This window comes from Lissotriton helveticus, chromosome 4_1 (genome assembly GCF_964261635.1).
Source record: "Lissotriton helveticus chromosome 4_1, aLisHel1.1, whole genome shotgun sequence".
NCBI classification, from domain to species: domain Eukaryota; kingdom Metazoa; phylum Chordata; class Amphibia; order Caudata; family Salamandridae; genus Lissotriton; species Lissotriton helveticus.
Genome location: NC_136063.1, coordinates 194,944,678 through 194,972,245, shown reverse-complemented (window position 1 = coordinate 194,972,245; position 27,568 = coordinate 194,944,678).

Here is a 27,568-nt window from a genome sequence, read left to right as displayed (position 1 = left end):
AAGGAGTCCCAGGATTTTAAAGACTGCCAAGACATTGTTTTAAAGGACTGTCCCGCAAAAGACATTATTACAACCCCTTCCCTGTTAGAGAAAACTCCGCAACAGGAGTATAAGTTAAAGCTCAGGTCTAGTAAAATAAGTCAGTCAGTTTGATTGTATAAGTCCTCCCCTAGGTGAAACGGTTAGATTGTTTCTGACATGTATAAAATAGACCCCCATAGTGAGAGAGTCAGTCAAAGTTCAATCAGATGTATCGTTTTTCTAAGTTTCATATTATTCATCAGCATTATGATTTCCTGCATCAGCTATGCGTTCTATCTGTATTTTCCAGTTCCTCATGTAAATATGTCTGCTAATGCTACAGTAGAGCACACGTTTAGTGATCTGCCTCCTCATGAACTCTCTTACCGCCTCGCTATGCGTAATAATTCTTTTATCCGTATGTTACATTACTCACACCAGACCAGCAATGCCACTAATTGTTGGGTGTGTGGTCGACTCCCCCCTTTCCAGACACCGAAGGGAGTTCTGCCACTCTTTCCTTATCCATTCTCACATAATGGTTCGTGTGGAGCATGGTCCACGTTAACGTCATCCTCAACAGATATGTTTTTTCTTAACAATACATGTTTCCCAGACAAGCAAGGTTTCCCCCACAGAACAGGTTTAGATCTAGAAAATGAAGTATATAATTTAGGTAATTATTCGTCGAATTTCATGGTCCTGAATGTTCAGTCTGATACTACTCCAGACTTACCTGCTATTTCAGTACTACCAGTCAAAGGCGAATTATGTGTCCGTAGTTATGGTTCTGTACACGTAGGACATAGTGAATGTACTACTGTTATCAAGTATAGTGACAGTGGGAAATCTGTTTTCAAAGCTTCACGTCATTCTTATTTTATTTGTGGTCAAACCGCATATGTCCGTCTGCCCCTCGATTGGGAGGGAACCTGTTACATTGCCTTCCTACTGCCACCTGTTTTCCTAGCCCCACCTGACTACCATAGGAATTCCTTCCTAGTACATACTAGACACAAGAGAAATCTCCCGATTGTCGATTATACTGAAACCGCCGCAGAACAATTCATTGATATAGATAAAGGTGTTTTCCCTTATTTAGGTACAGTTGTAAATAGTAAGCTAATCCGTAGGTTAACAAGAACCCTTGAAGCAGTAGTAGATGAGACTGCCTCTGCTCTAGGTAACTTAACCGAAGAACAATCTGCTATGAGATTTGTCGTTTTGCAAAATCGTCTCGTCCTTGACGTCATACTGGCCGATAGGGGCGGGGCCTGTAGAGTCATCGGATCTAGTTGCTGCATTTTCATTCCAAATAACGCGCCGTCTGTTTATTCAGCTATAACCAGACTCCATAAAATTGCCCATCTGTTACACCAAGATCCAGGCACCTGGACATGGTCCGGTTGGTTCTGGAATATAATTTCCGCATGGGGATGGAAAGTCCTGTCCTTTCTAGGTATTGCAGTAGCGATCATATTCAGCTGCTGCCTCTGTATACAATGTGGCCCTGCGATTTGCAGCATGTGTGCCACCTCTTGTATTCCCAGTCCCAAGCCCCGTTCTAAATCCCGATTACATGAGAAAGATGGACCCACCCCTTCCTGCCTTCCAGCTTGACGGCAGTACGGGTGGTCAAGAGGACCTGACGTGGCTCTTTCCAACGAGGCTCCAGCGGACTTGATCTGTCAAAATTTCGGACCATCACAAGGGAACCTGGAACGATTTCATGCGGTGCCACCTCGGTGTTGTCTGGAAATGCGGCGGCAACCTGTGAACGACATGAGTTGAGGGCAGACATCAAGGAAGCTAGGTAATCTGTCAGCATATTACATGAAACATCGGTAATACTTCGGGGTCTAGGAGTACCCCACATGTTAGGGGGGCGGCCGAATACGACCTCATACGGGGACAGACCTGATCTGGAATGTGCGACCATGCGCATATAAAACAAAGCGACTGGCAGAGCTACTAGCCAGTCCACACCTTTTTCTTTACAGACTTTGGCAATGCGGATTTTCAGGGTCTGATTATGTCTCTCGACTAGACCGGCTGCTTCAGGATGGCGTACACAATGGAACTTCCACTGGTACCCTAACAACAGGGAAACGTGCTTCATTAACTCTGAGGAGAATGGCTGACCGTTATCAGAATATACGACTCTAGGGAGTCCATATCTAGGGAAAAATTCACGAACCAACTGCTTGGCAGTGGTCGCGGCTGTGTAATCTGGGACTGGATATGCTTCTGTCCACCTGGACAAAGCGCATACAACTACAAGGACATACTTGAAACCTCGACATCGCTCCATCTGAATATAATCCATCTGGAGGACCTCAAAAGGGTGGTCAGGGGGCTGGAAACCACCTTGTTCCACCGGGACACTTTTACCTGGATTAAACTGACAACATATCATACAGGTACGGACTTTCTGCTTGGCTGCAGCTCGTAAATACTTGTTGAACCAAATGTTCTGGATACTGTCTAACATAGCTTTTTCTCCTAAATGTGCTGGACTATGTGCGGTATTGATAATGACTTGAACCATAGAATCGGGGAGAAACCATGTGGCTCTACCCTTCGTTAACCATCCTTGATCTGTCTGGACCCCTCCTTGTTCAGACCATTTCTTGATTTCATCGGGAGTAGCATGTAACTGGATATCTATGACATCTTGTGTAGGGTCCTTAACTGTCATGCATGTAATCGGATCTGGAGTATGTGTCTGATTAACTGGAATGTCTAGAGTCTGTGCTGTAAGCTTGGCTGTGCGGTCTGCTAGATCATTACCTTGGGAAATAATGTCAGTAACTTTCGTATGTGCTTTGCATTTCATGATGGCAATGGATGTCGGTAAATGTATGGCATCTAACAGGGCTTGAATAAGGAGACCATGCTGAATCTTGGTTCCATGAGAAGTCATGAAACCTCTCTCCTGCCAGAGCACTCCGAAGTCGTGTACAACTCCGAATGCGTAACGTGAATCTGTGTAAACATTAACTTTCAGGTTCTTGGCATGTATACAGGCTTGTGTCAGAGCGACTAGCTCTGCTGCTTGAGCAGACAGGGTGTCAATACGGTGTGTTTCAATAACTTCAGTGTCAGTAGTCACTGCATACGCGGCGACTAGTTCTCCTGTACTAGTTCTCATACATGAACCATCCACATAGAGTGTCAGATCGGGATCTGGTAACGGAATGTCTGTCAGGTCTTGTCTTGGCTTTGTCGTAATGTTAACTACTTCCACACAGTCATGTGGGTCAGAATTTGAACTAACTGATGGTAACAGTGTAGCAGGATTCAGGACGTTGCAGCGTCTAATTTCTATGTGTGGCTGGAACAGTGTCAATTCATAACCTGTTAAACGTGCAATTGTCAAGTGCTGAGTTTGTGTTCGGTTTAAAAGAACTTCCACGGAATGTGGGACTTGTACTGTCAGGGAATGTCCTAAAACTATGGAATCACTTTGTCTGATAGCTAGTGCTGTGGCTGCAACTGACTTGAGGCATGCAGGCAACGCCTGGGCGACTGGATCTAGTGTGCTCGAAAAATAAGCACAGGGCTTGTATTGTCCTGCTTGATCTTGTGTGAGAACAGATAATGCTGTACCTTCACGTTCAGTAACGAAAAGTGTAAAAGGCTTACTGTAGTTCGGTGTAGCTAGAACTGGAGCTTGGCATAGGGCTTTCTTTAACTCGTTGAAACTCAGTGTATGTTCAGATGTCCAAGGGAGGACAGTCGATACGGCTGCCTCCTGTGTCGTTAACTGTATCAGTGGCTTGGCTAGAAATGCATACTGGGGAATCCATTGTCTACAATAAGAAGTAAGGCCGATAAAGGCACGTACCTCCTTCTGGGTTCTGGGCTGGGGAAGACTCGCTATTAACTGGATACGGTCGGGTGTCAACTGCCTACCCCTCTTGGACAGCAAGTGTCCTAAGTATACCACTTGCTGGACACAGAATTGAAGCTTCGAAGGTGACACCTTGTGCCCCATCTCGGCTAGGAAATACAGTACTGTAAGTGACGCTCGCTCGCAAGCACGTTCAGAACGGGCTGTGATCAGTAGATCATCGACATACTGGAGCAGGGCAGTGTCAGTTGGCATATGAATGTTGTCTAGTTGTCTCTTGAGTGCTTGACTGTAAATACTAGGGCTTTCTGTGAAACCTTGAGGAGCGCGTGTGAACATATAGCTCCTTCCATTAAAACAAAATCCGAAAAGAAACTGGCTGTCTGGATGAATCGGAACACTGAAAAATGCATTCTTGAGGTCTATGACAGTGAAGAACGTGGCTTCGGAATCAATGGCTGTTAATAGGGAAGAGATGTCTGGGACAACTGGGTACTGCGGAATAATACATTTGTTAAGCTCTCGTAGATCAATCACTAATCGATATACTGGAGGTGCATTTGGATCAGTGGGTTTCATGACTGGAATGATCGGAGAATTGCATACATTGGAGTCAGTTTCTACAACTACTCCTTGAGCCATGAGCTCGTCAATAATTTTGGATAAGGCTGCTACAGCCTCAGGTGGCAATCTGTACTGTCTGATTCGTGGTAACACTACACCTGGCTTGAGAGTCACACGATGGGGTGTGATTTGCATGTAACCTACATCAGTTGGACCTTGCGCCCATAAATGCTGCGGAACTTTAGACAATCTCGAATCAAAATCTCGTAATACATAGTGACCCTTGAAGTCACGTAGGAACAATCGTATTCCCTCTGGGGAACAGCAAATAACTGCACCTAATTCTTTCAGTGTCTTAATGCCTAATAGGTTTTCTGGACATGACTTAGTAAGTAACAGATCAGTAGTACGGGACAATGGACCTACGTCTAGAGTGACTGGCTTTGATATCTCATTAACTATTGGCTTTCCTGAAAATCCAAGGGAAACATTTCTTGAGCCTGAGAGCGGAGCCCCTGGAACTTCGGCATGACTAATTGTGGTCCTACTTGCCCCTGTATCGATTAAAAACTTTCTGTCTTTCCCTAATACTTGACTGTGAACATAGGGACCTTCTTGATCTACAGGTATCTCGATGAGAGGCAAGCCTACCTCCCTCTCTAGGCTGTTTCATGAATATGGCTGGTACTCTGGATACTCAGACTGTGCATACTGGTACATCTGTGATGTGACATGCTGTGTTGCAGCAATAGGCTGCGGTACTGTAACTGTCTGTTGTGCATTCTGTGACTGAGGAGTCTGTGAAACTTGTTCTTGTCTCGGCGGACGTGGTCTTTCTTTAGTCTTACCAGTAGCTATGTTATGTTTCAGAACTGCACACTCGTTTATAAAATGACCTGGTTGTTTACAATAATTGCAGTTCCCTTTAACGGGAGCTGCAGGATGACTGGCTTGATTCGGACCCCTCTTCTGACTGTCTTGAGGAACAGATTGTGCAACTAGTACTTTCATTTTCGTATCTTTCATACGTTTTCTCTCGTGTTCTTGCTCTTCCCTAATTCTATTCTGGTGATACTGGAGCATCTGGAGCATTTGGGACGGAGTATTTGCTTGCCAGGTGCTTTCGACTTTCAAAACTCGGTTTTTAATTTGTGGACTTGAATTCTCGACTAATTTAGTAACGAAAAGGTGAGGGTATGACTCACTACTTGTCTTGAGACCACTGTTAATACTGAAACATTTTTCAAACCTAGAATAAAAATCACTAATATCTTCATCTTGTTTCTGTTTACAGGCTGAGATTGCATCCCAGTCTTCTTTTCTCGTTGTCAATAATCTGGGTAAAACTTGTATCAATAATTCTGGTAATTCTTTACATTTATCTCCAAGACCGGTACCTGGTACTCGTGCCTTGTCTTCAGCTTCTAGAGCTGTCCAATCGATCTTTTTCTCTCCCACCTCCCATTCTTTTTCCTTTAACTTTTCATACACCCCTGCGGGTAACAGGACCTTTAACATTTTAATGATATCTGGGTAAGTGTATTCTCCCATACGGAGCATGTCTTTTAATTCTCGATGGAACCCCGCTGGATCTTTGTCATGACAGGGAATTAATTTCTTCATTTCAAGAAGTTCCATCTTTGAAATCGGAGTGTATACAAACACTCGTTGCATTACGCCACCCGCCCCTTGGACTGGGTGGACTTCTCGTAACGGATTCTGTCTGTCTATGTAGAATGATTTGCTTTCTGGGGGTAAAACATGAACAAAATGCGGGTTCAGAAACGTTCTATATTTGTGGCGCTGTTCTAGAATGACACTAATTAAATCGGTACCTAGACCTCTCCATCTATACTGGAGTAACTCGTTCAGGATATCGTGTAACGGACCTGGATCAGAGTGTTGACCCTCATACAGAGTAATGAGGTACTGGATCATATACATACCCACCAGTCGTTGCTCGGCTGGGGGCAGTTTCAGAAACATTTGTGCCACTATTTCGTCTGGAAAAGTGGTAGAATCAGTAATCCATCGGACTGCTGATCGGGCTAGTTCTTGTTCATGCATAGTACTTAATTCACTGTAACCGATTCGTGATTTCAGAATGTGATCAGTAGCTTGAAATACTTGTTCTAGAGAACCTTGTTCTGGTGCTGGATGATGAAAAATAGACTTGGGTTCTAGGCGTAAATGGCGATCTGGAAATCTAGATTTTCCTACATACGCTATTCTGGCGGAATTCTCGTCTTCCTCTTCAGGATCAGAGATACTTTCTTTCTCGCTTACTTGTGCTGCTTTACGCTGTTCGTGTATCTTTATTATTTCTTTACGGATTTTCTTGTACATACTCTCCATAGCACTAATGGTCTTGTGCTTACCCTCGGCTATATTATCACTCCACCTTGTCAGGATTCTCATTTCGGCGGAATCTTTAGACGGGTAATCTTGTTCTCTTATTAGACAATTGATCAGGAACTTTAATATCATGAGCTGGATCTCGGCTTTCCTTTGAGACATAATCTCGCCAATACTTTCTGGATCATCCCCTGTACGGATGAAACGATATATTCTGTCTAGATCTTCTTTCATATTCGGTAAGGTGACTAGATACTCGGTCACTCTCCTTACACGTAAGGAATATAAAACCATATTATATTCGCCTGGAACTGGATCATAGACACATTCGTTAAGGGTTTGCCTGATTTCTGTAACAGACTGATGTTTAGGCGTGCGCTGTAACGCTTGAGCATGTAATTCGAGTAATGTTAAACGCTTATGTGGCGGCGGGGTTTGAGGAAGACCTCCTCCTGCGGCCCCTATACTAGAATCGTCGACTGACATTCTTCGTGCTGACAGGGTCGGTAATTGTAACGTGGGCTGGACTTGTATGGTGGACTGGGCCGGGGGAGCTGTCAAGGGCACCCCGGTGTCTGAAGGAGCAGGAAGTGCCTGATTTACAGGGACTGGCGGAGCGCGAACAGGATTTGCATATTCGGGGACTGTGTCGTCCAAATAGGACGAAATAAAAATATCAGCTGCGGTCGGTTTGTGACGTAGCTTGGTCGGAACTAATGGTGGCGGGAAATTACTGGATGCCTCCGGGGTCGCTTTTGGCAAGCCCTCGGCAAGGAGAGGATACATACCCTTAATGAGGGCATGCCTCTGTCTGTCTGACTGTTCGGCTTTGACTTGTTCACCTATCTCGATTAATTCTCTTTCTTGGGCTCGTTCCTGGGATTCTCTACTTAACTCTGACTTTCTGACTTCCTTTTCAGTTCTTCTATGCGCTTCTTTACGCCATAACTCGATGGCATCTTTCTGTGACTGTCTGGCTTTCTTTTTCCATAATGCTTCTTCTACTCGCATGATACATTCGGCATCCCATGTACCCGATACGGGCCATCTATACTTTTCTTCTAACTGTTTGGTATACTCTACCCATAAATCTAGATACAATATGGCGCTTATGCCATGTTTCTGATACATAAAGTGACCTGGACTGTCCCTGGGCGGGACAGGAACTGCTTCTTCTAATAAACCCTTTCTAGTTTTTAACTGACGTAACTTGGAAAATATAGGCATGACTGAACTGTAATCTGGACACAATACAATACACAATAAAAACACGAAATCACGTCGCACTCATACCACAACATTAAAATACATGAAGAACATTATAAATAACAGTTCGAACAGAATATTACCTGAAATACTGAGAACAGAAACAGAACAGAATTTCTCGAGAACGGAACAGACTAGAGTTACTGGATGCACTGCTGTAACAGTACGGAACATACCGGTCCCATAAAGGGACGCATCAAGACCCGTATCCACCTAGGTGAACACTTCGTTTGTGAGTCTGGGCACCACCAACCCACGGACCAGGAGTCAATTTAGATTGGTCCTGTCTAGATACTACCCCAGCAATGGTACTCACCGGGCAGCACGGAACGGAAGGCCTCGGACTGGACTGGACGGCGGACGACGAACTTCGGACTTCAGTTACAGGTGGGCCTCCGGATACCTCGGACCTTGGACTCTCGGCTTGGGCTCTGGTCGGGACTCGCCGCGTTCCTCCACCGTCTCGTTCGGATGCTGGACCGCCTCCTCCGTCTCCTCCGTGGGCCTGAGGGATACTTGGAGCAGAAATATCTGCCAGTGCACGGTATGGTTCCGTCACGACTGCAGAGGGTCAGGGGGTCGGCGTGGCTTCACCGACGCGTGGGGAAAGGGCAAGTCCCTGTTCGGGCGCCATTATGTGGTATATAAATAAATAATACCGGATCTATTTTTGAATGAATGAATGAATAACAGATAGCTCAATAAAATAAGAGTCAAGATTCGAGGTAGTAGGAGTTTCTGCAGGTTTATTACAGCATAAGGACAGGATCAGGACAACCTGCATAGGAATAGGACAATAAGGCCCGGCAGCTGCCGGGGCTGGGTCTGGGATGAGCGCGCTAATATTCAATAACAAAACACAGGCATATATACATAGCGCGAACACATAGCATTACATTGCAGTAGGCGTAGCAGTGGGTGGAGCAGAAGGCGTGACGCGTAGCAGTCGCGAGAGATAACAGTAAAAATAGGTGTAACTGGGAGTATACATAGACATGTGATGCAAACGTAACAGAATATGTCATGAATGGGCGGAATCATTGGAGGGGGCTACCTAAGGAGCCGGGACCTCTAACCTAGTGGTGCGCGAAAACTGGCAATGACGTGTTACTAGGAGAAGCTGGGGGCTACGAACTCTGTGCTAGGAGCAGAGACTAGAGTCTGGAGGGTCGGAGCGACATGTACCTAAACCCTATCTAGTATCTGATGTTTAGGGAACATGTTGATATAAACTAGAAGTCATGAGGGGAAAAGCTAACTTGATTCTAAGACTGGACCATGCATTATTCTACATGTAGTGCGTGATGAAGAATACTAAATGACCATTAAATACAGTATTTCTCTAACATGGAGACGAGAAGGCTAGACAATGACGGAAACTATTGATGCAGTTCAGTAGCTTAGGAATGCAGAGAAGAAGGACTGAACTGATAGCTGGAATCATAACATACTTTTGGCAGACTCAGAGGCAGAGCCAAGCTGCACCGGGTACTGCGAGGCAGGAAGTAAGTGAAGGGTCGAGGATACAGGTGGGGGCTGTATCGCTCCTCAGCGAGGCTTCAGGAGACAGGAGCTGAATCTAGGGTCCAGGCCCTGTTGAGGCCTAGAAACGGGGACTTTATAATGGAATAACGTGCACACTGAGAAAACGTGGCAACGTAACTTTACATAGGCCTGATATTCGTAGTATTCACGAGGACTGGAAACTAGCATACTAGAGGTGGACACAACTGGAATTGCGTCATTGATCAGACATGGGGAATAACAGATGCATATCGTTCATGCACACATAACATATGATGGATGAGGCGTAGGGACACAGAACATGGCAAAATTTACTTTTCCACACAACCATAGAACATGACAACTTTGCTCTCCCCTAATCAAGAGTGTATCTCTAGAGTCGTGTGAAAACAAAAGACTACTTATTTTACTCAGTCAGTACGTGCATTCTTAGTCTCACCAGATTGTAGAGAAAAGGAAGAGACGGGCGTGTTCAATAAAAGATGTTATTTATTGATCAGTCTCTTTTCTCATACAAGAGAAATGGATCGATATTATTGCAATACTTATGGTTAAGTAAAGTGCATACATTAAAAGCAGAAGTATAAAATAATACTGTAAAAACATTGATATGGTTTCTAAGACATATGATGGTTTAAAATGGATAAAATAGATACATACACATATACATTTGACTAATCGTACTCAACTGGTGTTTCTAACTACGCCTACCCCAGATGTACCTGACCTAAGCCTAATACGTGGGCGGGAGTAGAAAGTAGCAGTTTAAGTTAAGTTTGTTTTGCCAAGTGACTGACTAAAGAATTCTCTGCAAGGGGTTATTCAGTTCTGTACCTGGAATCTAGGATGAATGAGGGATGGTATCTCTCGTCTCTGGTCTCGATATTCCAGGCTGCCTGCGAGGGCTACCCGGAAGCGCCGGAGCTGGATTTCTCGGCAGGAGAAAGCAGCGTCTCGTTCTCAGCGCGTCAGGAAGGCGGGGCTGCGCCAGCGGGGTCTGCTCTGCTCTGGGCTTCGGCAAGTCTGGCTGCTCCGATCTCGTCACCACCGCGTGTGTTTGCATAGGGCAATATCGGTAATATTTATACCTTTAAGGTGCCGAGATTGACGTAAGGATGGACATAGATACGTCAATAAGGATGTCATACGACCTGGTCGTTAGCACATTCTTTTGCTGAAGTTCTCGGTGAAATCAAAACAATGGCCGCAGGGTTTTTCCTAGGTTGTCATAGGTTTGATTTGTTTTGAGAACTCCGTATGCCTTATCAGGGGCTGGAGGAATATCGCTTGTCTAATTAGATGGCAAGCGTTATGACCTAATCAGATAACACGTTCCTGTGCCGTAGTGTGGCCTAATCAGATAACGGTTCCTGCATCATGGGGGTTTTCTGCCTCATGGGATGGCTTAACTTGTTAACCAGAATAGGGTCAGGAATAGGGGGATCGATACAGAACCTATAGGAATACATCACACCCACTCCACGCTAACTATGGACATATTTACTAATCTATGCATAGGGAAACATACTGTAGAGTATCATGTATACCTTACCACCCCAAAATACATAAATGCATTTTGAAATTATCAAATATACGGAAAAAACAGTCACATGTATTATATGCACTCAAGCTGTAGAATAATGCTAAAGTAATCACGCATATCTATACATTATCACTAATTTGTATATGAGAATTTACACATGAAATGGCTCTTAATACAGAAAAAAGGTTCGAGACCATTCCATCACAGAATAAAATAGTTATGAACATACCAGCGGGCAGCTAATGTCTATAAAGTATCTAAAAATAGAAATGTTAGTTCTCTAAGAATAGTTCTTACTTTAAGCAGAAAATAAGTGTCCCGAAAAATTCGTAAAAATATTTTGGGGCTGCTGAAAAAAATTGCTGTCCGTGAACTGGAGGGAAAATTGTTCATGGTATTTTGCTATTCTAGTTGAAGGCCAAATTCAGGGAACGCCGTGTGCGAGCTTGCTCAAAAGTCTCTATTTCTGCTCTGGTGAGAACATCATATCATTTAGACTGTCGAAAAAGCTGTCAACAGCTTCCTGGGAGAGTTCCACTAACTCGGAAAAAGATGTAACCATGCATTCGTGCGCATGATTGTCTCCATTGACGTTTTGATTAGAATTGCTGACAGAAGGTCGTACCTGATCAATGGTGCTTTCATCTCGAACTTCACTACCCCTTAATCGTAGTGGTGAAGCTTCCACGAATGCCGTCATCAGGATTGGTAGCCGTTGAGGGCAGCACAAAGCATGAGCCTTTATTGGACTCAACAATGTTTCTGCATCCATTGGCGCATCCGATTGTAGCGTCAGACAGGTGTCTAACACGCATTCTTCTCCGCATAGCAAGCACCTTAATACAGGTAAAACACATCGTTGCCACATTGGTCGAAATGAAAGAAACCAAGTCATGTTCAGGTCTCTAAGCCGGGATAGTCCCAGGATTTTTGATATCCGGTCCCGGTATCCAATGGCTAGGATTGTTTCTTCCCTTGTCGCAGGTGTGTTGTCTGTGACATGGTTTGCCATAACGAAATATAAGGACTAGGAACAGGATTCCTGCAATTAGTCCCAAAATGAGGGGAAGTCCGCCAAAAATCGAATGGACGAAATCTGGAAAAATACCCAGTATGGCTTTGAATGGTGTTAATATCATCGAAAATACTGTCTTAAATACTTTTGAGACTCCACTGGTATCAGAAATATTTAAGATTTCATTCAGGATTTCTGCGAAATGTATGGGGGAATTAGTTGATAACAATGTGTGAATCTCTGCAGTCGTCCTTGCGACTAGGAGATCATACGTGTCTTTTGATGACGTGAGCCTGGTCGGCGTCTGAAGAAGCACTGTTTTCATTCTGCTTAAAGTATCTATTCGAATAGAAGTAATTTTCAAGTTGGGCCATGCCCTTGCCTCCCTGTCTGGAAGGGAGCTGGGGAACAATAAGCGCCAACAGCACTTGACCTTCGCAGTCGTAGTTACGAGATAAGGAGTCCCGGGCATAAGACTACAACATCTGCGGTCCACAATTAGAACGTAACTCCCATTATGGAGTCTTTGAAAGAATGGTTCTATCTCTGTTGCAGGTGCGCCTAGTTGGTGACATGAAAGGTTATTTGAGTTCCCTTCACAGGCTCCATGCAAACTAATTCCATTACACAGAAGTGTACCGCTCAGTGACATCGCACAATTATTGCCACTAAGAAACACTTTCTGTCCTTTATTACTGACACATGCATGTGAATAGGGCAAGTTCCATGTTGTTTTAATGTACCCTTTTCCCAATTTTTCGTACATGCCAGCCTGTATATATTTTTGGCAGTATTGAAACCTGAAGGTAGATATTGGAATATTAATTATCCCATGTATTATCCATTCACTGACAGGTCGTTCTGACATTGTCACTGGTAATCTCTCGAGTTTCTCAATGCTCAGGATTGTATAATCAGCACCCTTTTGTGCCATACTGATTTGTTTATCAGTGAGGGTAAAGATATTGAATAGTGACGTTGTGTTGACTAAACGCCAAGGCACATAGCCTGAACGCAGATTTTGTAACGTCCAGCCAAGCTGTACAATAGAACGCAATTGGGACTGACCTTGTTGTAACAACAGTAAGTCTTGCGATAATATGTCGATTGCTGAAGACACAATGCTGTCCAGAGAAAAAATTCTGGAGGACAGAGTCATTAACCCATTGTCCACTACAGAAAGTGATTTTTCCAAATTAATACGGTCAATTTCCCGTATACTTTCTGCTGTCTCAATTTGAGTCACCTTCCAGGCCTCGTTGTATGCTGCATATACAGAGGCTGCTATGAAACGTTTCTGACGCTGTTTGCGCGGTCCCATAATGAAATCACGCAAGTCAGCACCATCAGTAAGTAAAGTTAGGTGTTGCTTAATTTCTGCCAGTGTGGAAGTTTGTAGCCATTGAAGGCATAATTTGCCCACACTGTAGGTGGTTATTATCCCTGGGTGTTGTCTTTGGGAATATCTAGGGTCTGGCCTGGTCATTTTGAACCCCTGTGTTTTGTTCAGGAATCTGTCTTGACAGTTATTAGTATCTGTGGGCCAGATCAACCACTTTTTCCAATCAGGATGTGTTCTGTTTTGGTTTAATACATAATTTACGTCTATCTCTTCATCTGTAGAGCTATTGCTGTTCATTGTTGGTTTTGGAATAGACGGTTTATTTAAGTCTTTGATTTTGGCTAGGCCAAGACAGGTAGTTTGTTGAACAGTGTCATTTAAAAATATAATTTGTTCTGGGATCATGCAAGCTCTAAACAAAGATTCTATACCCTGTACTTGCCATTCTTTTGTACCCCAAACACTCTTTACTTCAACATTTTTGTCCCAATAATCAAAACCAAAAGTATTCATTTGTTCAAAGAATGAGTCTGAATATATCAATTTCGTGTTTGTTATCATGGTCTTTGTCCCTGTCTTATTTGACAATTTGAAATAAAATGTTTCAGCATTACTTGTGTTAAAACCTGAAAAGTATGAATATTTGTCATAAATGGTTCTTGAGCTTCCTTTTGGAGGGGTTGCACAATGTTCCCATTGATTATAATTTAAAACATTTCTAGGTTGTGCAGATCTATGTAGAAAATGGTTACCATAGTGGTTATAACAGTACATACTATCATAATTTGTCGAACCCTGCAAATAATCATGTTTGGTAAATTTAGCAGACATCACTAAGTCAGACATCATATTATTTATACTTTCAAAGTTCCAATCATCAGCAAATGAGCTTGGTTTTACAAAGTCACTCAACGAGATCTTAATTTGGTGTGGATATTTCAGGATTTCAACCGGACCATAAATTTCGTAGTCAGTGTTGTCCCATGCTACCCCACCCGGTATAGGATTGGCTGTGAAGTTGACTGAAGAAAGTTCTCTTTTCTCGACGTGTGAAGATGTGTGTGGTTTGAGGATCAAGTTGATTTTCTGACTTGCTGTGTCCATTTTAGCATATTTTCCCTCAATGAAGCGTCCCAAAGTTAGTACCATGATGAGCCAAAGTATGAGGATAAATGCACCAAAACCCACCCAAAATTCAATCCATGGAGAAATCAGATATGTTTCTTTCAGTTGTTTCAAAAGTACTTTCACTTTATCTTTAAAGGTTTTTGTTGATGGCTGTGTTTTTGATTCAGTGAAGCCTTCAGAGGAATCATCGAAGTTTATGAAGTAGCCGGATGCAGTTCTGTCAATTGTTCCAATTGCTTCAGGATTACTGTTTCTTGCATAGTCGTTTGTTACTTCATTATAGATTGGTGTGTCTCTGCTAAATGTTTTTATTTGGGTTTTCAGAGGTCTAAGTTCCATTGCATTGTTGCATAGTCCTTGTTGTAGTTCTGTAGGCGTTTCGAATGTGATTAGCCTCTTAGATTGAACCTCTGTGTTTGTAGCAAATCTTGGTGTTCTACTACTTTTCGGGAGTCCACTTGGCCTACTATTTGTTATCGGCCACATGATTGTGGTTTTACCAGGTCGATGGATACAACTCGGTTCTCCTTTTTACCAGCAAGCGGCGGTAGTACAACTGATCTTGTCCCGTTGATAGACAAGACAGGAACTGCTTTTCTGTAAGAAGGCCCAAATTCCTTCTTTACCGCGATCTTTTCTCTGACTAGATCCCCGACTTTTGGAATCCAGACAGGTCTTGCTGGGACAGGTGGTGGTTCTTCAGTGGTTGTTGGCTGCTGTTTCAACTTTATGTTGCTCAGGTCTTTTCTTGTTTCGTTTAAGTCCTGCAAAATAGCCAAACGATCTTTGATATCAAAGCTTTTTTCCTTCACCACTGAAGTCTGACTGTCGAGGTCTAAGACTAACATCCTAGTTCCAAACAATAATTCGTATGGACTGAATCCCTTCAGAGAATTTCTTGGCAGGTTATTTAGACTACGTTGGACACTTATTAGATGTTTGACCCACCCAGCTCCCGAACCTAATACCTTTGCCGTTATAGATTGCTTTATGTCACGTTTTTTTCTTTCAACAATTCCGTTCCCCTCAGGGTGAAATGGACAAGAGTACCGCAATGTAACGCCCATGCTGACCATGGCCTCCTTATAAGCTCTAGAGCTAAAAGCAGGACCATGGTCCGAATGCAGCATGCCAATTGCGTATGTGCCGATAAAGACTCGCAAATCTTTTATAACAGTTCTGGCGTCAGCCGTTCGCTGGGGCCACATCCATATGAATCTCGTGCATGAGTCCACTGCAACCAAGATATATTTATAGTTACCATCCCTTTGTAAGGGACCACAGTGGTCTAGGTAAACACAGGCTAATGGTTTATCCGAGATTAGAAGGGGCGTCTGCGCTGGACGTCTCACCGTTGATACTTTCATTCTTTGACATATTTCACATTCTAAAACATAGTTCCTTGTTTGTCTTCTCATTTGTGGCCACCAGTATCTCTGTTTTAATAATGATACTGTGGCTGAGACGCCAGCATGTATAGAAGCAAGCCCTTCGTGTGCCGCTATTATCAGTCCTAACCTATGTTCCATGTTTGGAATTGCCCTATCCCCCACTCCAGGGATTCGAGCAAAAGGAACATTGTTTCATCAGTTATGTATGAGTATTTTACTGGAAAGCCTTTCGGGAGTGTTTCTATCTAATCCTTTTCTGTAGCGCTGACAGCCTGTAATATTTCGCTGTCTATTTTTGTTTTTGACCGTGTGATGGCAGCTACGGAAGCCGTTTGCACAGCTGCCTTCGCGGCCTCATCAGCCAATGAATTCCCTGCAACGTGAACGCCATCACGTTGATGACTCAGTGTATGTATCACGTGAGTCTTTGGTAGTTCTTTTTGTAATAGAACTACTTGTTCCCAGAGCATCTTATGCTTGATTGTGCCTCCTTTTGCATCCTTAAAGCCATTCTGAAGCCAGATCTGCAAGTATTCATTGTAAGACTGAACGCAGTAATACGAATCGCACACTATGAGTGTGGGGAATTCTCGATCGGTATTTTCAAGCGCCATCTTGAACGCCAGTAGTTCAGCTCGCTGAGCTGTACAATCTCCTAGAGATTGTGTCTTAGTGATAGCTGGTTTGAATTTTCCTTCGTGCCAGCGACCTTTAACAATCGCGCACGCAGCACTGTAAGCTTGTTTACCCCCTACTGCGGGTTGTGCTGATCCGTCTGTATATATTATACAGCCGTAATGTTCTAGAGGCAGAATTTCGGTCGGCGGAGGACATTCAAATTCATATTGGAGAAATTCTTGTGTTTTAAGTTAGGATCAAATTCGTATGCCACGTCTGTTGCAGCAAGAGAATTAGCCCATTGTATCCATCTCGGATGGAGCGCTTTAGCATTTGGAATGCTTGCTTTTGTTACAGCCTCTAGGGCAGGTATCGGTGTCACGATTATTATTCGTTTACCTTGTGCCAGGGCTCGTTCTTTTGCTATAGCTGTCTGTGTTGCAGTAAGAATTTTTTCCGTTGGGCTAAATTTCATTTCAGCCTTAGTGTACAAGTGTGATTTGAATGCAATTGGTACCTTTTCTCCCTCATTAGAGGTCAGGTATGTGAATCCGCATCTTCCTGGGATGACTCGAATCACAAGATTGCGTGTGTTATCACGTGTTTCTAATTTTGTTTTAATTAACATGTCTGTTTGTAAGGATCTCAGAATTTCTGTGTGTATTTGAGTCCAATTGGTTCTTTTAAAATCTGGTTTTATTAGATCATAAAGGGGTTTGACCCTTTCTGCATAATTTGCAATGTATGTTCTTCCGAAATTTAGGAAGCCTAGAATTGACTGTAGGTTTTTTAGTGTTCTAGGTGCTTGGAGTACGGCACATTTCTCTAGGAAATTGTCATCCAGGCTTTTGCCTTCACTTGATAATTCATATCCTAAGAACAGGACTGTTAGATGGGCAATTCTCGATTTTTTAAAGTTGAATTTGTAACCCTCTGCTGCGAACCCAAGTATTATGGTGTTCACTCTCTTCAAGTGAGTATCCAAGTCATCATCTGTTAGGTATATGTCATCGACATAAGATAATGCTTCGTCATCATATGTTTGTAGTAACTCTGTTACTCTCGCTGAGAATACCCCATGGCTATTCTTGTACCCCTGGGCTAACGGACAGAATTGTTTTTGAGTGCCATTTATTGAGAACGCAGACAAATATCTGCTGTCTGGTGCTATGTTTTGACAAAAGAATCCATTAGAGATGTCTAATGTTGTTTTGTATTTTTTGCGCACTATGTTATTCATTAGTGCAGCACTATGCGAGTTTTGTACTGCAAAAGTTTTGCAACATGAGTTAAGGTGTCTGTAATCCAAAACTAGACGATATGAATTGTCTGGTTTGGAGACAGGAAACAAAGGGTTGTTCATTTGTGAGGTGCAAGTTTCAATCACCCCCTGGTATTCTAATTGATCTAGAATTTCTTTTACCTGTTTTTTAGCTTCTTGCTTGATTGGATACTGCCTTTGTGCAGTAGGTTGTGATTTTAACTGGATTTTGTGAGGAGGAGAGTCCTCATCCCATCCTACATGATTTTTATATAAAGCAGGAGCTTGAGCTTCTGCCCACTTTCTGGCAAGTGTGTATTTTTTATGAATTGGGATATGATTTGAGAAGGCAGGCATAATTATTTCTTCGCCATGAGGGCACTCCCTGACAAACTCTGGTGGCCAGTCTTTTTCAGCTAGAAGGATATCATAGCCCTTGGAGAGATTATCACAAAATAGTCCCCTTATTTTTCTAGTCTTATCCCCTTCTATACGTAAAGTTATTTCATATATTTTGTGAGGTTTGCTAACTCTGGTGTCTGCAGTTTCCACTTGAAGATATTCATTCGTGTCCACTGTCTCCAGATGATTCATAAGGACTTTGCGAGCTATGCTCACTTCTGCTGCGCTGTCTAGCATTGTCTGAGCCCATTCTCCGTTTTTCAGTTGTGTCCTCAGTATTCTCGGCATTGTTTACTACCTTGATACTGGCTACCTTCTTTTTTGGAAATTGTAGTTTCTTTTTTAGATGAGCAGATTCCTTGTCTTTGGACTTGGCGTGCTCTTCTCTTTGTTCTGATCGTCCTCTTCTTTCCGATTTCTGCGAGGAAGTCTGAAAAGATTGAGAGGGACGTGTATCAATGTCTTGATATCTATCAGGTTTCTTTATATTATCCCTATTTCTAAGGTTATATCTTTTCCCAGAGGGGTCACTTTGGGGTGACCTGTGTCTTTGGTTCGGAGATTTTTCTCTCCGCCGAGGAGACCTTCCTCTGGACTGGAATTTCTTTTCTTTAGGATTGGATTCTTTGTTTCCATCCCAGCTCTTTTTTTGTGATGTTGAATTATTATTAAAAAATATTTTTCCAGGACTTTCAATCAGTTGTGGTTTTACTGGTATTCCACCTAAACTATCTCTACCTAGTTCCTCATAGGATTTTTCTATAATTCTGGCAATTTCAGCTGGTTGGTCTGCTATATCTGTCTCCTTTAACCTCTGGTGGATCGCCACGTTTGCTGCTTCTCCCTTTATGTTGGCTAATAATATAGCCGAGACCTGCTTGAAGTCTTTTAGTAATTTCATACCAAGAGTTAAAGCGGGTTCTGGACCGTATTCGTCTTGAATTTGTTTTAGCACATCTGGTATTACTGAAATGGATGGAACACCGTGCGTTTTTGTGTAGATGGAAGCAAAGACTGTACCCCAAGTGTCACAGTCCTCCACGTGTGGTGCGATTCCCATTGGAAGACAGATAGTCAGAATCCTGTGTTTTTCTAACGGGGTGGTGTCTGGAAACACCGCCTCTATTTGGGTGATTTTTTGTGCTAACCAGAATGGTATTTGTTCCCGTTTAGCTGGTACCTTACCTAGGCAGGATTGTATGTTCTGTGGTGTAATTTTATTTGTGTTCCCCTGATGAGGGGTCAGCTGTGGAATTTTAATTGCTGGTTGAATTGTTGAAGTCCGCATCACATATTGGACTAATTGTCTATGTAATTTTATTAATTGTTTTAGCTGTGTTAAAAGCTCTGCTGCAGACATCCCATCGATGTCTGGATGTGGTGTGTATCCGGCTAGAACCGGCCACGTTGCTCCTGGTCTACCTAATGGACCGAGCCTGGTGATGTGATTATTATGTTTTAGGGCGCCATTAAATAAGAGCAGATGCTCTTAAAATTTAAGTGGTACTTCCACCTCCTCGAAAGGAGTGTACTCATTAGGAGGTTCCTCTGTTTTGTAATAGTGGAAGACCTTTGTTACAGCATTAGCTGCTGGAAAGTTTATCCATGTGTAGAATACCTCTGTCTGCCGATATTCGTGTGCCTCAATTACGAATATGACTGTGCCACCTCTAGGTGTCAGTCCATTTTCTATAAGTTTTAAAGTTATAGATTTTCTTGTGTTGACCGGGATGATTATTATACCCGGGTCTGCTTCTTGCATAGCAGTATCAGCTGCTGCGAGTTCAGTTGCTATTCTAACTGCCTCTCTTTCTCCTTCATTGTCTGACATTGTACTGTCCAGAAGGTTATTTTGTTTGTTTGCAGATCAGGTTCTTATGGAAACAAAGATTAGATGCACAATATTTTGGAACAGTGTATCCTTCAACGTTGACTAAACCAAGGACCATACATAGGAGTTTCCTCCTGCGAGGTCTGGCGGATATTACCTTTCACCCACTCCAGACGTCTTTGGAGTATTATGGGAAAAAAGGGGTCTGAGTGAAAAAGCACAACTGAGTTACTCTAAATGTCTTACGTTAGTTTTATCGCCTATCCAAACGCGTTGGGCGCCATGTAGTGTAGTTCCTATTATCCCAATAGGCTCTGCGCATTGGAATAATACCTTCAATAGTATAGGCCTAGACCAGACGTTAACTAGGTCTACTACTGTCGATATTAGACTTAAAGTTTTGGGTTTGCCAGCTAGCTCAGAGTTCACTAGAAACTTTCTCGAATAGGCAAGGAGGAGTTGAACCTCCCTGGATAGACAAGAAGGGATTTAGTTTCTGACAACCATAGAACATGACAACTTTGCTCTCCCCTAATCAAGAGTGTATCTCTAGAGTCGTGTGAAAACAAAAGACGACTTATTTTACTCAGTCAGTACGTGCATTCTTAGTCTCACCAGATTGTAGAGAAAAGGAAGAGACGGGCGTGTTCAATAAAAGATGTTATTTATTGATCAGTCTCTTTTCTCATACAAGAGAAATGGATCGATATTATTGCAATACTTATGGTTAAGTAAAGTGCATACATTAAAAGCAGAAGTATAAAATAATACTGTAAAAACATTGATATGGTTTCTAAGCCATATGATGGTTTAAAATGGATAAAATAGATACATACACATATACATTTGACTAATCGTACTCAACTGGTGTTTCTAACTACGCCTACCCCAGATGTACCTGACCTAAGCCTAATACGTGGGCGGGAGTAGAAAGTAGCAGTTTAAGTTAAGTTTGTTTTGCCAAGTGACTGACTAAAGAATTCTCTGCAAGGGGTTATTCAGTTCTGTACCTGGAATCTAGGATGAATGAGGGATAGTATCTCTCGTCTCTGGTCTCGATATTCCAGGCTGCCTGCGAGGGCTACCCGGAAGCGCCGGAGCTGGATTTCTCGGCAGGAGAAAGCAGCGCCTCGTTCTCAGCGCGTCAGGAAGGCGGGGATGCGCCAGCGGGGTCTGCTCTGCTCTGGGCTTCGGCAAGTCTGGCTGCTCCGATCTCGTCACCACCGCGTGTGTTTGCGTAGGGCAATATCGGTAATATTTATACCTTTAAGGTGCCGAGATTGACGTAAGGATGGACATAGATACGTCAATAAGGATGTCATACGACCTGGTCGTTAGCACATTCTTTTGCTGAAGTTCTCGGTGAAATCAAAACAATGGCCGCAGGGTTTTTCCTAGGTTGTCATAGGTTTGATTTGTTTTGAGAACTCCGTATGCCTTATCAGGGGCTGGAGGAATATCGCTTGTCTAATTAGCTGGCAAGCGTTATGACCTAATCAGATAACACGTTCCTGTGCCGTAGTGTGGCGTAATCAGATAAAGGTTCCTGCATCATGGGGGTTTTCTGCCTCATGGGATGGCTGCTAGTTAACTTGTTAACCAGAATAGGGTCAGGAATAGGGGGATCGATACAGAACCTATAGGAATACATCACAAGTTCTGTCCTTCCTGGAGTGCTTGGCCCATGTGTGGTGCCTCTGGAAGTTGTACCTGTGTTGGGAAGCTGGAAACCAAGCTTTAAAGAACTTTCTGCAAAGTTATCGGATCGCTCGCTGGCAGAGCGCATCCCCGTCAGTGCGAGGAAATTCCTGCCGCTACGAATGCTGAGATCGTCGCATCGCCTGTTGCCGCTGCCAGAGCTGACGGATCCTTCATTTGCGGGACGCACCAGACCAGTGCAGGAAGAGTATCCTCGCTGCGAGTATCCTCGCAGAGCCTGTCGTCACTGGGTACGATTGTCGCACTGCTTGCTTGCGGACCGCATCACGTCGCTGCGAGAGTCATCGCAGAGCCTTCGCATCGAGGGGCCGCGAGAGTAGAAGATCGGCACACCAGAAATCGTCGCCGCACCAAAGATCGGCGCATCGTACCTTTTACGAGCCGCTTCCACGAAAACCTGTGCACCGAAATCCACGCAAGGTATCGCATCCCTCCCCGTACAGACCGGAGTCACCGCAACACGACCGCTACATCGCGCGGGGTTGTCGCATCGCCCCCCCAGGGTCTCAGGAGTGACGCATCGCTTGCTTTTCATTGCTACAGCTTTTCACTTGGAAATTTTGTTGTATCCAAAGGTACTGTTGGCTAAAACGTGAAGCAACTGTAGATTATTTCAACGCAACCTTAAGAACTCATTTGAAACCATATTCTTGAACTGTGTATGTTGGATTTTTGTTGTTTTGGTCTTGTGTAGTTCAGATCAAAATACCTTTATTTTTCTAAACTGTTGTGGAGTCAGTTTATGGTGTTTTCACTGTGTTACTGTGAGTGTTGGTACAAATACTTTACACATTGCCTTTGATAAAACTTGCCTGCTCATGCCAAGCTACCCAGGGGGTGAGCAGAAGTTATCTAAGAGTGTTTCCTCCTTACCCTGACTAGAAGCAAGGGTCCCTATTTGGACAGTGGTACCTACCTCTGCCAACTAGAGACCCCCAGTTGTAACACAAACCAATTATGTTTCACATACTTCTGCCCTTGAAGTCTGGATTCTAGAAACACGGGGCCTTGTGACAACTCACAATAGGCTTCTGCACGATAAACAAAACAATCTAAGCCAGGTATCCACTTTACCTCCATCCTCCCACACATTGGACTAAGAACAAACATCGAGCACCCTGCCAGCACTTTAAACATGTATATAGCTAACAGTTCATACAGTGTTAAGTTTAGACTCACATTCCTCTACTGTAATGTGCATCCTCTGGCATCTTTCTAGATGAGGAGTGCGCAGAAAGCATCAGGTGTAGCGCACTTCTATCCACATACGGTCCATCCCAACAAAGGCTAGACAAAGCAGTGCCAGAAATACTCCCTGATGCTGAACACCTCCTGTCCGTCAGGCTGCCCTAGCATCTGGTGCCAGCTTCAACGCGCAGACCAGAGAAGCTGCAGGGTGAAAAGCTGAACACCCACCTCAATGCACTGTCACACTAATTATCCAGTGCTCAACATGCACAGACCTGCTGAAGGGAGGTCAATAAACCTGGTGCCTTTGGGATAGTTTGGAAAGGTCTGTAAACAAAACCGCACCCCACGGGAAATGCTCATAGCGAAATTAACTCCACCCCCGGTCCCCAGGAGGTAACTGCACCTTCCTGCAGGGATTATGATTCCAAAGAAAATGCAAGCGTCCTGCCGGAATTAAATCTTCACTTTCTGATTCAAAATGCAATCCCTCTCTGCTTCTCTGCAGCACAACTTCAGCTCTCGCTCCCGGGCTGTTCAGAGAAGACTGGAGCAGCACTGCGCAGCTTCTAGGCGCAGGTGGAACCTGACACAGGCATTCAGCACTGACCCCATGGTGCACACAGATGGGTGGAGCACAGGTTGCTGTTTATGTTCAATTACAAACAAAGGCAACACCTACAAGCTGACAAACTACCCTCACTGCATGTTATGTCAATGCTGTCTTTTCGAGCATGTGTGCTAACATTAATGTAACCGAAATATTAGTCTCTTGATTACTGAAATGTTAAACAACCACGAACCCCTGAAATAATGTCATGTCATTTTGAGTAATGTTTTTTATTGCCACTCTCAGTCGCTCTCCGTTTAGTGTTTGAAATCTAACACTGTGGGTATGTTGATTGCAGGCATTTAGCAGCAAAGATAAAAACAAGTAACGTGACACAAGAATAAAAGTGATACAAAGCTTGGCAAAAGGCGCAGCTGCCATAATTTCAAATAAAGTGCTGCTTGACACAAGAAGCAAACATTAGTGGTGGGGTCTTTCGAGCAGTGTTGGAGTGAAGAGAGCTGAAGGAGCCAATGCTGTCTCTGTTTGCTCCTTACCCCGGGATCTTAAAAAAAGGAGAGCCGTGCAGAAAGAAAGGCATTGCGAAAATAGTGCTTACAAGAGTGAATACCACGTACCTGAGTAACAACCAAGTAAAGGGGCCAGTAGCCATGGGAGGTCACAAATGAGGATACAGCCGTACTAAGGAGGGACTAACAAGCCTATTAACCTATCAGAAGCCTGCATTTACGAAGGACAAAGACACAAGCCAATAAAAAATATGGACGGGGGAGTGGGCGGGGCTTCTCTCCCATACTGAACTACCCCAGATCTTCCCTAGAGCAGCGCTTGCACGCTGACTCTAGGCTCGACCTAAAAAGGCAGAAGAGCAAACTTTTGCAACCCGTAGCAAAACATGTCTAGATATATTTTTTCAATTGCAAAGCGTTTCCAAAGTTTCCAGGCATTAAATAAAAAATGCAACTCAATGTCTAACTTAATCATGCCTACCGCACCACCCACGTTTACAAATGCACATATTTCTAAGCAACTGATTAAGTCATTTTTCTCTAAGATGTGCATTGGCCATAACTAAAAGTACATTTAATCTTTGACACACATAGACTACTCCCCACTTACAAGTAAATTGGTTAGGACGCAAAGTACTATTAGAGTATTAATGATTTTCATGTTGGATACAATATTCAAATAAAAAATTTGCATGTATGCAGTGGAAATGTTTTGAAAATGAAGTACGTTCAGAATGATTTAGTTATGTCACATTTTGATGAAAACTCCATATTGGATAAAATGGATGCTGTTTCTGTTTTCCACTCCTGTATTTACTCCCACAAATCAGGGTTTTTTCCTGCAATCTCTTCTCCCCATAGGATCCACAAAAGCAAAGACAGCTGATGTAATGTTTTACAAAAAGTAATGGCCTATTAATGACGCTTGTGGTGTACTGCATAGGTTGCAACATATAAGGTTTCTGTTGCCATGTTTCCATAGCTCAGTTCAGTTTTGGATGTTTTCGTATTGTCTTTGTTAAATGTATTATATTTTGTTCAACACATCTCCGAATGATGGTGATACAGTACAACAGGATGCTTGCTTGGAAAATGGGATAGTGCTAAATTATAATACTGTTGACGTGTAGTATTCTGATTCACCAAAGAATTCTGATCATGCCATGCTGAATCTATGCTTTTAGCTAATTTTGTATGCGAGAATTGTGTATCAGAACCCCCTGATTTTGAGGGTGAAGGAAAAGATTTTTGAGATTTTACTTCCCATTCTTTTAGGGATGCTATTTGACCTCTTGTTAATTTTGCTGTTCATTTGGGATCCTATAATTATTTCTGTACAGAGTTTCCAATTTGGCAATATTAAATCTTAACATGAAGCAAAAAGCTTTGTCCAATGCTATTTCCTCCTCATCTAGCTACATCTCAAATGTGAGTGAGCAGTTTCTAGTGAGAAAAGTCTTAGTTAGGGCTCCTTCTGTTGATTTGAAAGTCAACATCTTTAGGAGCAGCTTATTATAGGCATGTTCAACCACACTAGCAAGTCCTCGAGTAATGGACTGGGGGTCAATTTCCTATTTGTCTTAGCAGAGCACATATGTGCCCAAACCTTTCAAGCTAGCCAACACTGATAAGGGCCAGGACATCTGGTAATGCCTTCCTGTAGTGCTCAAGTGTGCCACACGCTCTGACCCAATATAGCAGAAACCTTAACTTGTCTAGCATGGAGATGTCCAGCATCCTGAGGTCTAAAAGCAGTGGGACAGTTTGGGTGCTAGGGGGAAACCTTAGTGGAAGTCACAGCCTATTATTATATTTAGAGTCCCTCAAGAGTCGGTACTGCGCCCTCTACTATTTAATATGTATGTTTGCCCCCTGGCTGATATTGTAGAAGAGGTTGGTCTTTCTCTCTTCCTGCATGCAGATGAAACTCAGATAATTTTCTCTCTGTCCTCCGTTAAGGGGCCTGAACCTTCAGTTCTTCGGTCGGGTCTATGCAGAGTTGCATCTTGGATGCAAGACAACTTGCTCAAACTGAATGGAGATAAGACTGAGGTTATGATCTTAGGGAAAAACAATGATCTGATGGGTCCTCAACATTGGCCCCTGAATTGGGAGCACTGCCCCAGCCTGCACCCCATGTCCGTAACTTGGGATTCATTATTGACCAGCAAGTTACGCAGATTTTTGCTGTCTGTTTCACGATTCTAAAGTGGCTGAAAAAATCATATGGATGGTCCCCCTCTCTTCTTAGAAAACAGTAGTCCATGCCCTTATTACTTCCACGCTGGATTATGGCAATGTTCTGTACCTGGGCTTAAATAAAGCCTTACTCCAAAGACTGCAGGTAGTACAGAACGCGGCTGCCAGATTATTGTGTCGGGTCGCCAGCTTCCTTCCTTGTCTTTACTGGTTGACGATAGGGACCCGCATTAAACTTAAAGCTCTCTGCTACATGCTTAAAATCAAAACTGGAGTGGCCCCCTTATTTCTACAAAAGTTAGTGAAGCAGTATCAACCTTTGCGACTTCTTTGCTCTGCCCGTCAGAAGAGGTTTTCGGTTCCGAAATTCAAATTCTCCCGCATGAGCGACCATTCTTTCTCTTATTTGGGTCCTACCTTGTGGAATTTCCTTCCGCTTTTCCTATGCAAAGAGACCGGTTACGTTCTCTTCAGCAAAAGTCTGAAAACCTGGCTATTCAACTCCCAAACGATCGATAACTCTTTGACCTCCGTCCTGGATGGCGCCGGGAAACCTCTTGGGGTAGCTGTGCGCCTAACAAATTCAAATTACATTACATTTCGGACATTAACGTAGCCTGAAAACTCATCCCCATTCAGAGCAGGATTTTGACCTTCTAGCTTATACACTTCGAAAGCTGTCTCTCTTGCTTTGTGACATCTCACATTTGTCTACCTTCTGGACTGAAAAAATCTGATCATATTTGCTTCGTTTAAAAAAATATCATGCCGCCTGCTCTCTGCTTGTTACATACTTCGGCTGAACTTTTTAAAAGTGGTCACTTCTTAAACCTCTGGTGTCCAATTCCAGGTATCAAATTGAAGGCTATGTTTGATCAGTCAGTGCCAGCAAGCCCATCTCAATTGTGGTCCTGAGTGATATGAAGTGACACCTTGGTCTTAGTGCAGTTTTTGACCATGGATCAGAACATTATGCTCAACTGCATCTCCTTGTTTTTTTGTGCATTATTTCCTGAACATTTCTCTACCTGCTCACCTGCAACTTCTATCCCCTCACATCTAGTGGCCATAGCAGTTTCTTTTTGTCCCAAGTTTCATTTTTCTGTATGTTGTATCTCTAGGATCTCTTATCATTTCTTGTCCAAATTAGAAATACACTTATTAATTGCATGGCACACACATACCAAGTCCTTGAGAATAGGAAAGGAAAAGGGGAGACAAAGGTTTTTTGACAGTCCAAAGTTCGAAATGGTTAGCCCCTGCTAAAG